Raw genomic sequence first — 14,295 nt, forward strand, 5'->3', positions numbered from 1 at the left:
GATGTATTCGTGCATTTTTACAGCGTTTACATCGCAGTTTTCAACAAAAAGCTCTTCAGCCTGCAACGTCACGGTCCCAGAAGCTTTGCGAGAGCCAAACCTTTTTCAAAATTTAAATCTTGTTCTCTCAACAGCCTTTCCCTCAGAGCATTATCTCGAATGCCACAAACTAGTCTATCTTTAATGAGAGAGTCCGTGAGCAATCCAAATTCACATGTTCTACTACGCTTTCTTAACTCAGTAACATACTGATCAATTGATTCAGCAGCTGTCTGTGCACATGTGAAGAATTTATATTGCTCATACTATATTACGCTTAGGTATACAAAATACTTCAAATCTGTCCATTATGGACTTTAAGTTGAAGTTATCTCCATCTTCAAAGACAAAATTATTACATACCTCTACTGCGTCATTCATGGAGCAAGAGCGCAGCTTTGGTTTTTTCCGATTTTTCTTCATAATTGATCACTGATAAGTACAGTTCAAACTGTTGCTTGAATATCCTCCAATTCTCAGCTACATTGCCAGTCAGCTGAAGTTTTGGTGGAGGTTGTAAACCTTCCATTTTTACTGTTTACAGTTTGAACATTTTTCTTCCTTTTTTTCCTCGATTATCTTTGATTCTCGATTCTCAATTCTCCAGTATTATTCTTCCAGAACCACTTCTGAAACCATGTAATGTTACTTCTGTTTAAATGTACCATGGGTTAACAGTAAAGAATCATATTCTGGAAGAATTAGAGAACTTTTATTTACGGTAATAAACAAACACATCTTAACCCAGCCACGTGCTGGAACATTCTGGCAATCCCGCATATGCTCAGTGCTCTGTCCAATCATGTACTGGCAGATCATTGCATGTGATATCACCACAAGAATTATTAAAGATAAATTCTATATGGGAATTATTAAAGATAAATTCTTAATTATAAATTATTAAAGATAAATTCTATATTAGAACATAATAAATTTATCTTTAATAAATTATTAAAGATAAATTCTATATTAGAACAAAAAAAACAAGGTCCAGTGTTGTGTAGAGTTGCTATAGTGAGGTGATTACTAGAGTCAGAACATAGAACATCAAACAGTACAGGGCAGGAACAGGCTCACAGTGTTATACTGGAATAATTAAATTAGTCATCAAATGCCAAAACAAATCCCTTTTGCCAACACAATGAACAGTTCCTTCCATTTCCTGCACAGTCATGTGCTGAGCTAAGATCCTCTTCAATGCGTCTACCACCAGTCCAGACAGGCATTTCAGGTACCTGCTGCTTTCTTTTCAAAAAAAAACTTGCCCCACACATCTCTTTTGAACTTATCCCTTTCACCATAAATGCATGCCCTTTGGTATTAGACATTTCAAACCTGGGAAAAAAGGTACTGACTGTTTATTCTATCTGCGTCTCTCATAATCTTATAAACCTCGATCAGATCTCCCCACAGTCTCTGCTGCTCCTGAGAAAACATCCCAAGTTTGTCCAATCTCTCCTTATACCACATGCCCTTTCATCCAGGCAGCACCTGGTAACTTTCTCTTGCACCCTCTTCAAAACTTTTACATCAACCCTGCAATGAGGTGGCTTATTTGAATCCAAATAGCCATTTCGCAATAGATCCCATGCATCTTAATCTTCCAGATGAGGTTTCCATGGAAGACCTTGTCAAATATTTACTAATCTATGTAGACAATATCCACAACTCAACCTTCAACACCTCCTCAGTGAATGCAAACAAATGAGTTAGGCATGACTTGCCCCACATATAATTCCACTGAGTTTCCCTTATTAGTGCATGGTTTTCCAAATGCTTTTAAATCCTATCCCTAAGAATTTTCTCTAGTAATTTCACTACTATTGATATGAGACTCAGGTCTATAATTTCCAGGCTTATTCACATTTCTCTTTCTGACTAATAGAACACGATCACCAGTCCTCTGAGAACTTAGTTGTGGCTAGAGAGGACATCAAGATATTGGTCAAGGCCCCAGCAATCTTATATCTTGCCTGTCTCAATAACCTGGAGTATATTGCATCAGGCCCAGGGACTTATCCATCTTAATGTTCTTTCGGAGATCTAACAATACCTCCTTTTTTTCTCAAAATGCTCTAGCAAATTAGCACTTGTCACACTGATCTCCATAAAACATAGGAGCAGAATTAGGCCATCTGACCCATCAAGTCTGCTCTGCCATTCAATCATGGCTGAGCCTTTTTTTAATCTCCTCCTCAACCACAGTTCCTGGCCTTCTCCCCGTAACCTTTGATGCCATGTCCAATCAAAAACCTATCAATCTCTGCCTTAAATACACCCAACGACCTGGCCTCCACAGTTGGATGTGGCAACAAATTCCACAAATTCACCACCCTTTGGCTAAAGAAATTTTTCTGAATCTCTGTTTTGAAAGGGTGCCCTTCTATCCTGAGGCTGTGTCCTCTTGTGCTAGACTCTTCCACATCTTTTCCACATCTACTCTCTCTAGGCCTTTGGACATTTGAAAGGTTTCAATGAGATCCCCCCTCATCCTTCTGAATTCCAGTGAGTACAGACCCAGAGCCTATCAAATGTTCCTCTTTTGATAACGCTTTCATTCCTGGAATCATCCTTGTGAACCTCCTCTGGACCCTCTCCAATGCCAGCACATCTTTTCTAAGATGAGGGGCCCAAAACTGTTCACAATACTCAAAACGAGGTTTCACCAGTGCCTTATAAAGCCTCAGCATTACATCCTTGCTCCTGTATTCTAGACCTCTTGAAATGAATACTAACATGGCATTTGCCTTCCTCACCACCAACTGGATTTTCACCCCGTTTAGAAAATAGTCCATACATTTATTTCTACTACCAAGGTGCATGACCATGCGTTTTCCAGCATTGTATTTCATTTTCCACTTTCTTGCCCATCCTCCCAATCTGTCTAAGTCGTTCTGCATCCTACCTGTTTCCTCAACTCTACCTGCCCCTCCACCAATCTTCATATCATCTGCAAAGTTGACAACAAAGCCATCTATTCCATCATCTAAATCATTTATATACAGCATAAACAGAAGTGGTCCCAACACCGACCCCTGCGGAAAACCATTAGTCATTGGCAGCCAACCAAAAAAGGATGCTTTTATTCATACTCGCTGCCTCCTACCAATCAGTCAATGCGCTAACCATGTTAGTAACTTCCCTGTAGTACTATGGTAAGCAGATTCACGTGTGACACCTTGTCGAAGGCCTTCTGAAAGTCCAAATATACAACACCCACTGCATCCCCTTTATCTATCCTACTTGTAACCTCCTCATAGAATTCCAACAGGTTCGTCAGGCACGATTTTCCCTGAAGAAATCCATGTTGAATTTGTACTATCCTGTCCTGTATCACCAAGTACTCCATCACCTCATCCTTAACAATTGACTCTAACAGCTTCCCAACCAGTGAGGTCAGGCTATAACTGGTCTATAATATCTTTTCTGCTGCTTTCGTCCTTTCTTAAAGAGTGAAATGACACTTGCAATTTTCCGGTCCTCTGGCACCATGCCAAATTCCAATGATTTTTGAAAAATCATTTCTAATGCCACCACAATCTCTAATGCTACCTCTTTAAGAACCCCAGGGTGCAGTTCATCTGGTCCAGGTGACATATGTACCTTTAGGTCTTTCAGCTTTTTGAGTATCTTCTCTCTTGTAATAGTTACTGCACCCACTTCTCTTCCTTCACACACTACAACATCAGGCATACTGCTAGTGTCTTCCACAGTGAAGACTGATGCAATATACTCATTTAGTTCATCAGCTATTTCCTTGTCCCCTCTTATTATTTCTCCTACCTCATTTTCTAGCGGTCCTATATCCAATCTCATTTCTCTTTTATTTTTATCGTACTTGAAAAAACTTTTACCATCCACTTTGATATTATTTGCTAGATTGCTTTTATATTTCATCTTTTCCCTTCTAATGATTTTTTTAGTTGTTCTTTGTAGGTTTTTAATAATTTCCCAATTCTCTATCTTCCAACTAATTTTTGCTTTGTTGTACGCCCTTTCTTTTGCTTTTACAATAGCTTTGACTTCCCTTGTCAGCCATGGTTGTACTATTTAACCATTTGAGTATTTCTTCATTTTTGGAATACACATGCCCTTCACCTTCCTCATTTTTCCCAGAAATGCACACCGTTGCTGCTCTGTTGACATCCCTGCCAGCAGCTCCTTCCAATTTACTTTGGCCAACTCCTCTCTCATACCACTGTAAATTTCCTTTACTCCACTGAAATACTGCTACATCTGACTTTGCTTTCTCCCTATCAAATATTAAGTTGAACACAATCATATTGTGATCACTGTCTCCTGAGGGTTGTTTCTTTACCTTAAGCTCCCCAATGGCCTCCAGTTCATTACATAACACCTAATCCAGTATAGCTGATCCCCTAGTAGGCTAAACAACAAACTGCTCTAAAAAGCCCTCTCTTAGGCATTCAACAAACTCATTCCCTTGAGATCCATTACCAACCTGATTTTCCCAATCAACCTGCATGTTAAAATCTCCCATGACTACCATAACATTGCCCTTTTGACTTGCCTTTGTATTTCCTATTGTAACCTGGTGGTCCACCTCCCAGCCACCGTTAGGAGGCCTGTATATAACTGCCATCAACGTCCTTTTACCCTTGCAATTTCTTACTCAACCTACAAGGATTCAACATCTTCCAATCCTATGTCACATCTTCCTACTGATTTGATGTCATTCTTTACCAGTAGAGCCAAACCATGCCCTCTGCCTACCTTCCTATATAACATGTAACCTTTGACGTTCAGCGCCCGATTACAACCATCCCTCAGCCATGATTCAGTGACGGTGTGTTGCCCTTAATGCATTTATTTGACTTTGTTGGGTCTACGCTTTAAATGATTTGTTTGTAACTGTTTTCTAGTTAAAGTTAAAAGTTGATAATTATGTTACAGTATAACAAAGGTAAATTCATTGTCTACGGTGTATCACGGCATGTGATGATGTCACCTTTGGTTTTGCTGCGTCTTATGTGTAACCTCCGGTTCGGGGAAGGTGAGAAGGTGGGTGCCATGCGTGTAGCATGATCGTGAAGAGCTCCGTGTCTACCCACAAAGAAACATTATAGAAGCAACGCCGTAAGTTCCTATGAATGCATTTGAAGTAAGAATAGTAACGCGGTTTCTGTTAAGGAAGCGACGGTTTGGGTGGTGCGCGTCGGCTTTTCAATTTCAAACGCGGGGTGGGCTCGAGCCCGGTGGCGGTTTGACGGGACCCTCCCCCCTCGCTCCTACTCGGGGCAGCTGGAGACACTCGCTAAAAGAAGAGAGTGTGCGTGGTCTCCAGAATGAAACAAACCCTGTATATGTTTGTATTTTCTTATCAACAGTTTTCACCATACGATGTTAATGTGGAAGAGTGTGCAGTAAATGGTTAACCTTACTACGACTCTGTCTTCATTGGCTCTGGTTTAACTTGGTGTTTAGTCAGAGTTTCAACACACTGCACGAGAACACTACAGACGGCCACAACATCATATCTGGCAATCTGTAATATTGCAACAAGATTATCCAACTTATTTCTTATACTACATGCATTTAGATACAGCGCCTTGAGTACCGTACTTGCTATCCTTTCAGACTCTGCAACCCTAATGACTTGATACTCAGCTTGTTGGCTGCAACTGGGTCCCATCACTTGCCTGCTCTTCCTGACAATCTGACTGCACGCCATCTTCACTTTTTTTACTATCCGTCCTTTCCTCAGTCCCTTCAATACAGTTCCAACCCCTGCCAAGTTAGTTTAAACCCTCCCCAACAGCTCTATAAACCTGCCCATGAGAATATTGGTCCTCTTCTGGTTCAGGTGCAATCCGTCACTTTTGAATTTGGACAGGTCATACCTCCCCCAGAAGAGATCCCAATTATCCAAGAACCTGAAGCCCTGCCCTCTACACCAGCTTCTCAGTCAAGCAGTTATCTGCCAAATCACCTTATTTCTACCTCACTGGCACGTGGCACAGGCAGCAATCCAGAAATTACTACCTGGGAGGTCCCGTTTCTCAGCTTTCTACCTAGCTTTCTAAGTTCTCTTTTCAGGACCTCTGCTTTTCTTTCCCATGTCATTGGTACCAAGATGTACTGAGACATCTGGCTTCTACCCTTCCCTCTCCAAAATGCTGTGGATGCGATCTGAGATATCCCTGACCCTGGCACCTGGGAGGCAACATACCATCTGGGTGTTCCATTCACATCCACAGAATCTGCTGTCTGTTCCCCTCGCTATCGAGTTCCCTATCTCTACGGCTCCCTTGTTCTCTCTCTTTCCCTTCTGTGCTACGGACGCATGCTCAGTGCCTGTAACCTGGTCTCCGTGGCATTCTCCTGGGAGGTCATCCCCCACAAAAGTATCCGAAGCAGTATACTTGTTTTTGAGGGGAATGGTCACAGGGGTGGTCATTCTCCCTATACTCCACATCCTTCTCCTTGTTACATACTAATACATTTAGGACCTCACCCACGTCCTCTGTCTCCAAGCACACATACCCTCCTTTATCCTTGAGTAGTCCTTCCAGTTTCTGAGTTATCACCTTGCTCTTGATGTACCATATGCATTGAATGCCTTGGGATTCTCCTTAATCCTACTTGCCAAGGACTTTTCATGGCCCCTTTTGGCTTCCCTAATTCCCTTGTTGTGATCTTTTCTGGCTTCTTTATAATCCTCAAGGGCTCTGTTTGATTTTAGATTCCTAAACCTTATACTTTGTGTATTTTCCTTCCTTTCTTGACTAAATTTACCACCTCTCTCATCATTCAATGTTCCCAGACTTTCCAATCCTTGTCCTTACTAGAACATACCTGTGCTGTACTCTCTGCAATTGGTCTTTAAACATCCCCCACATGTCAGATGTGGACTTACCCAAAAACAACTGTTCCCAATTAATTCTCCATAGTTTCTGACTAATGTTCCCATAATTTGCCCTGCTCCAATTTAGTACTCTACAAATCCGGATCAAGTTTATTATAACTGTCTTATATTATGTGAATGTTGTTGTTTTGCTGCAGAAGTAGAGTGTAAAGACATAAAAATTATTATAAATTACAAACTCAATAAATAGTGCAAAATAATGAGGTAGTTTTCATGTACTGTTCAGAAATCTGAAGGCAAAGCAAAGAAGTATTTCTGAATCACTGAGTATAAGACCAAGACTAAAAGAGAAAGGAGTAAAATTAGACAATTCAGCGCATCAAATCTGCTCCATCATTCCATTGTGGCTGATGTACATTGAATGTACTCTTTTTCTAGATGCTGCCTGACCTCCTGATTTCCTCCAGCATTTTTGTGTGTGCTGCTCGGATTTCCAACATCTGCAGATTTTCTCTTATTTGTGAATGACTGATTTATTACCCATCTGAAACCCATTCTCCTGCCTTCTCCTCATAGCTTTTGAAGCCCTTACTAATCAAGAATTTATCAATCTCCGCTCTAAATGCACTCAATGATTTGGCCTCCACTGCCACCTGAGCAATGAATTCCACAGATTCCCCACTCTCTGGCTTTCAGCTTGGAATTTTGAACTTTTTCACCTCTGTTCTAAAGGAACGTCCCTTGATTCAGAGGCTGTGTCCTCTAGTCCTAGACTCTGCCACCATAGGAAACCTCCTCTCCACAGTCATGCTATCTAGGTCTTTCAATATTCAATAGGTTTCAATGAGATACCCCTTCATTCTTCTAAACAGTGAGTATAGGCCCAGAGCCATCAAGTGCTCCTCATGTATTAACCCTTTCATTCCCAGAATCATATTTTGTGAACATCCTCTACCCTTTCCAGTGCGAGCATACCTTAGAGGCACATCCTCAGAGCAAGATTGCAGTACCAAAGGGACATCAGGGACTGCCTTGTACTTTGCTTCATGAAAACATGCTCACCACAGCACCCCACCCCCACCCCACAATATCATTTCAGATGTAGTGCTGTCATCTGATGGCTTCACCATTCTCTGCAGAGACAGGTCAGTTGAGTCTTTTAAAGGTAGTGGAGAGTAGAATATGCTTCATGATTAACTCTGTGTGGTGTATTAATATAATGGTTCCATCTCAGTCCTGATCATCTGACCTGAAACAGTGATCAAGTGTCACCCATTTGATCTGCTGAGGGACACCACCCTGGTAGCGGTATACATTCGGCCTCAGGCCAATGTCAGGATCAGAGTACCCTGATCACCCTGATGCCTCCCCTATCATTGTGGGGGATTTCACTAGGCCAACTTGAAGAAGTCTCTGAAAAACTACAACCAACATATCACATATGGAACCCGAGGAGCTAACACATTTGGCCACTGCTACACCGTCCACAAGAACACTCACCGTGCCATAAGGAAGCAAAGTAGTTGGAGCTACTAGTCTATGACTAGTACCATATCTCTATGTTCCATCATTCTATAACTTCTCACCCTTCTCCATCCAGAACCACTTCTTTTGATTTGAGCATTGAACTTGCGTTTCTCAAATACCTTATGTTTTTTTTTGTGATACCAAATCCAACTTTCTTTACATAATTTCATTTGCTGGGTTTGCTACCTATGCTCTTGGTACATTTTTAAATTATTTGACTTTCTGTGCCTAGAAAGATAGAAAACCTAGAGCACAATACAGGCACTTTGGCCCACAAAGTTGTGCTGAACATGTCCCCACCTTAAAAATTACTAAGCTTACTCATAGCCCTCTATTTTACTAAGCTTCATGTGCTTATCCAGGAGTCTCTTAAAAGACCCCATCATATCTGCCTCCACCACCGTTGCTGGCAGCCCATTTCACGAACTCACCACTCTCTGTGTAAAAAACTTACCTCTGGCATCTCCTTTGTACTTACTCCCCAGCACATTAAAGCTGTGTCCTCTTGTGGCAACCATTTCAGCCCTGGGAAAAAGCCTCTGACTATTCACATGATCAATGCTTCTCATCATCTTATACACCTCTATCAGGTCACCTCTCATCCTACGTCGCTCCAAGGAGAAAAAGCCGAGTTCACTCAACCTGTTTTCATAAGGCATGCTCCCCAATCCAGGCAACATCCTTGTAAATCTCCTCTGCACCCTTTCTATGGCTTCCACATCCTTCCAGTGGTGAGCTGACCAGAACTGAGCACAGTACTTCAAGTGGGGTCTGACCAGGGTGTTATATAGCTGCAACATTACCTCTCGGCTCCTAAACTCAATCCCACCATTGATGAAGGCCAATACACCATATGCCTTCTTAACCACAGTCAACCTGCGCAGCTGCTTTGAGTGTCCTATGAACTCGGACCCCAAGATCCCTCTGATCCTCCACACTGCCAAGTGTCTTACCATTAATACTAGATTCTGCCATCATATTTGACCTACCAGAATGAACCACCTCACACTTAACTGGGTTGAACATCTGCCACTTCTCAGCCCAGTTTTGCATCCTATCAATGTCCGGCTGTAACCTCTGACATCCCTCCACACTATCCTCAACACCCCCAATCTTTGTGTCATCAGCAAATTTACTAATCCATCCCTCCACCTCTTCATCCAGATCATTTATAAAAATCACGAAGAGCAGGGGTGCCAGAACAGATCCCTGAGGCACACCACTGGTGACCGACCTCCATGCAGAATATGACCCATCTACAACCACTCTTTGCCTTCTGTGGGCAAGTCAGTTCTGGATCCACAAAGCAATGTCCGCTTGGATCCCATGCCTCCTTACTCTCTCAATAAGCCTTGCATGGGTTACCTTAGCAAATGCCTTGCTGAAATCCATATACACTACATCTACTGCTCTTGCTTCATCAATGTATTTAGTCACATCCTCAAAAAATTCAATCAGGCCTGTAAGGCACGACCTGCCCTTGACAAAACCATGCTGACTATTCCTAATCATATTATACCTCTCCAAATGTTCATAAATCCTGCTTCTCAGGATCTTCTCCATCAACTTACCAACCACAGGAGTAAGACTCACTTGTCTATAATTTCCTGGGCTATATCTACTCTCTTTCTTGAATAAAGGAACAACATCTGCAACCCTCCAATCCTCCGGAACCTCTCCTGTCCCCATTGATGATGCAAAGATAATCGCCAGAGGCTCAGTAGCTCATCCCTCACCTCCCACAGTAGCCTGGGTTACATCTCATCCGGTCCCAGTGACTTATACAACTTGATGCTTTCCAAAAGCTCCAGGAATCCTCTTTCTTAATATCTACATGCTCAAACTTTTCAGTCTACTGCAAGTCATCACTACGATCACCAAGATCCTTTTCCAAAATGAATACTGAAGTAAAGTATTTATTAAGCACCTCTGCTATTTCGTCCAGTTCCATACACATTTTTCTACTGTCACACGTGATTGGTCCTGTTCTTTCACGTCTTATCCTCTTGTTCTTCACGTACTTGTAGAATGCCTTGGGGTTTTCCTTAATCCTGCCCACCAGGGCCTTCTCATGGCCCCTTCTGGCTCTCCGAATTTCCTTTTTAAGGTCCTTCCTGTTAGTCTTATAATCTTCTAGATCTCTAACATTACCTAGCTCTCTGAACCTTTTGTAAGCTTTTCTTTTCTTCTTGATTGGATTTATTACAGCCTTTGTACACCACAGTTCCTGTACCCTACCATCCTTTCCCTGTCTCATTGGAACACACCTATGCAGAACTCCACACTAATATCCCCTGAACATTTGCCATATTTCTTCCATACTTTTCCCTGATAACATCTGTTCCCAATTTAAGCTTCCAATTTCCTGCCTGATAGCCTCATAATTCCCCTTACACTAATTAAATGCTTTTCTAACTTGTCTGTTCCTATCCCTCTCCAATCCCTCTCTAAAAGAGATAGAATTATGATCACTACCTCCAAGATGCTCTCCCACTGAGAGATCTGACACCTGACCAGGTTTATTTCCCAATACCAAATCAAATACAGTCTCTCCTTTTGTAGGCTAATCTACATATTGTGTCAAGATACCTTCCTGAACACACCTAACAAACTCCACCCCATCTAAATCCTTTGCCAATCAATATCTGGGAAATTAAAATCTCCCATCATGACAACTCTGTTATTATAACACCTTTCCAGGATCTGTTTCCCTATCTGCTCCTTGATATCTCTGTTACTATTGGGCGGCCTATAAAAAACACCCAGTAGAGTTATTGACCTCTTCCTGTTCCTAACCCCCACCCACAGAGATTCCATAGACAATCCTTCCATGGCGTCCACCTTTTCTGCAGCCGTGACACTATCTCTGTTCAACAGTACTACTCCCTCACCTCTTTTGCCTCCCTCCCTGTCCTTTCTGAAACATCTAAAGCCTGGCACTTGAAGTAACCATTCCTGCTCCTGAGCCATCCAAGTCTCTGTAATGGCCACAACATCATAGCTCCAAGTACTGATCCACGGTCTAAGCTCATCCACTTTGTTCACAACACTCCTTACATTAAAATAGACACATCTCAAACCGTTGGTCTGAGCCCGTCCTTCCCTATCACCTGCCTATCCTCCCTCACACACTGTCTCCAAGCTTTCTCTATCTGTGATCCAACCTCCTCTTCCCCAGTCTCTTCAGTTCGGTTCCAACCCCCCAAAAATTCTAGATTCTTTTATTTTTTTTCCCCCTTCCCATGCTGCCTTTATTTTCACAATTTTATCAGCAAATGCATTTCTACAGCTTTCCACTGCAGTCATTTTGGAGTGGCTTTTTAATTTTAATACAGCCACTTCTGATGGCAGTTGTATGAGATTCATGAGTTCCTGTACTGTGTGTCTTCAGGCTCCTGTGCCTTCTCCCTGATGGCAGTAATGGAAAGAAGACATATCCAAGATAATGAGGGACATTAATGAGAGGTGCACCAGCCATGAAGCACCACCGGTGACAGGGGAAGTCTGCAACCCTCTTCAGCAGGACTTCTCAACCGGCGTTCTATGGAAACCTAAGGTTTCACGAGAGGTTACTCAGGGTTCCGCCAGAGATTGTGATTAAAACAAAACATCATTTTTTGAACTTCACACGATGCGTGATTCAAGTGCTCGCAGTGGTGGGCAATGACCAAGCAGACCCATCAGCAATCTCGTTAGAAGTCTCTCAGCCCAGTGCCTTCAGAGGGTGGTGCTTCATGGCAGAGCTGCTTGAGCAGTAAAGTGACTTCAATGCTTGGAAGCTGAGCCTTATCCAGGACCTTGTTGTTGGAGACGCGATGCTGTCAGCTGATACCCATGATGGAGCAGAGGTGCTCCAGCAACTGGATCTGCAAGCATTACGTGACCCAGGCTTCAGAGCCATATAGATAGATAGATACTTTATTGATCTCAAAGGAAATGACAGTGTCACAGTAGCATTACACGTTCACAGATATACAAGTATTAGAAGAGATATAGCAGTATTATGAAGCCACTTTGCTTTTCAAGCAACTCTGCTGGTCAGGCCACGTGTCTCGCATGGACAATCCCAGGTTACCGAAAACAATACTCTACAGAAAACGCTCTCAGGACAAGAGAGATTGTGGTGTCCCGTGCAAGAGGTCGTAAGACCAACTTAAGCATCAGCTTTCTCAGGCAAATATCAATGTCAATGAGTAGCAGCAGCTGGCTTGTGACAGAGAACAGCCCTGTACACCTGGATTTTTGTGGACAGACGCATCTGATGGTTCTTCCACACAAGTTTCTGGAGGTGCCCAAAGGCACTGCTGGCTCTGGCGAGTCAATTGTCAACGTCCTTTACTACCATGGCATCGTTGGAGATGACACTGCCCAAGTAGTGAACTGCTCAACCGTGGTGGCAGGGTGGTCGTCAATGGTGATCCAACACAGGTTGTAAATGCCACAAGGGGGCTTCTGATGGAGGATCATTGTTTTCTTCAGATTGACCATTAACCCGAAAGTCCTTGCAGCCTTGGCGAACCATGACTGCAGCCTGTAGCGTGTCCTCTGTGTGCATGAGAGGAACACAGTCATCCGCATGTAGTAGCTCGAGAATAGGCTCCTGCGTGGCTTTGGGCGAGAAGGCATTCACTCTCAAACAGTACGATAAATCGACGCATTGTTGACATGTTACATGATACTGAAGAGGTTGTGTGTGATAAACTGAAAAACAACAGCTTCTCTATCGAGGCTGGTGAGTCAACAGAGTTCACCAATAAATGTCATGTTGTAGCATTTGTAAGATTTGTAAATTACAGCGAAATTCAAGAAAACCTCTAATGTTGCAAAGAGCTGCCCAAAACAGGGAAAGGCCAAGATATATTTAATGTTTTGTCTTCATATCTGGAAACAAAAGGCTTGTCTTGGAGGAACTGTGTTGGCATCTGTACTGATGGTGCCCCATCAATGCTTGGCTCCATGACAGGTTTCGTTTCTCTTGTAAAAAAGGAAAATCCTGACATTGTCACAACATACTGCTTTCTTCTTAGAGAGGTGCTGATGTCAAAAGCTCGGCGATTAAATGAAAAAAGTTCTGGATGATACTACAAAAATGGTTAACTTTATTAAATACAGAATTCTCTACAGATGCTGGGGTCAAATCAACACGCACAACACGCTGGACGAACTCAGCAGGTCGGACAGCATCTGGTGAAAAGAACAGTCAATGTTACGACTTTCCATCCCCAGCCACAAAACCCACAACTGGTGGGGAGTGGAGGTGGGTGGGGGTTGGACATCCATGGTAGGGGTGGGGTGGTCGGGGCCGGGGAACTGGGGGTCGTTGGGGGGGTGGAGGGCGTGGGGTGTATCCTGGGTGTGGGTGGGGAGGGATTGAACTGTAGGTGGTGGGGTGGTGTCCGGGTGGGCGGGTGCAGGTTTGGTGGGGCGGGGGCGGGCAGGGACTGTGGGTCTGTCGCGGCGGTCGGGCTTGTGGATCTTGGGGAGGAAGTAGGACCGGGCGGTGTGGGTTGTGGGAGTTGTGGGTTTTGTGGCTGGGGATGGAAGGTCTCCGGAGTTGATGGGGACGGTGATGGTACAGGAGACAATGGTTTGATTTCCTTCTTCACCTTTCCTGCCTATCCCCTCCCTGCTTTCCCTCCCCCACGCCTTGATCTTTCCTCTTACTGGTTTTTCACCTGGCACCTACCAGCCTTCTCCTTCTCTCCCTCCCCCCACCTTCTTTATAGGGTCCCTGCCCCCTCCCTTTTCAGTCCTGACGAAGGGTCTCAGCCCGTAACGTTGACTGTTCTTTTCACCAGATGCTGTCCGACCTGCTGAGTTCCTCCAGCGTGTTGTGTGTGTAACTTTATTAAACACAGACCAATTCACCTGAGAATGTTTAAAAAATTGTGAAAACCTGGACA

This window comes from Mobula birostris, chromosome 16, assembly GCF_030028105.1.
Source record: "Mobula birostris isolate sMobBir1 chromosome 16, sMobBir1.hap1, whole genome shotgun sequence".
NCBI classification, from domain to species: Eukaryota; Metazoa; Chordata; class Chondrichthyes; order Myliobatiformes; family Myliobatidae; genus Mobula; species Mobula birostris.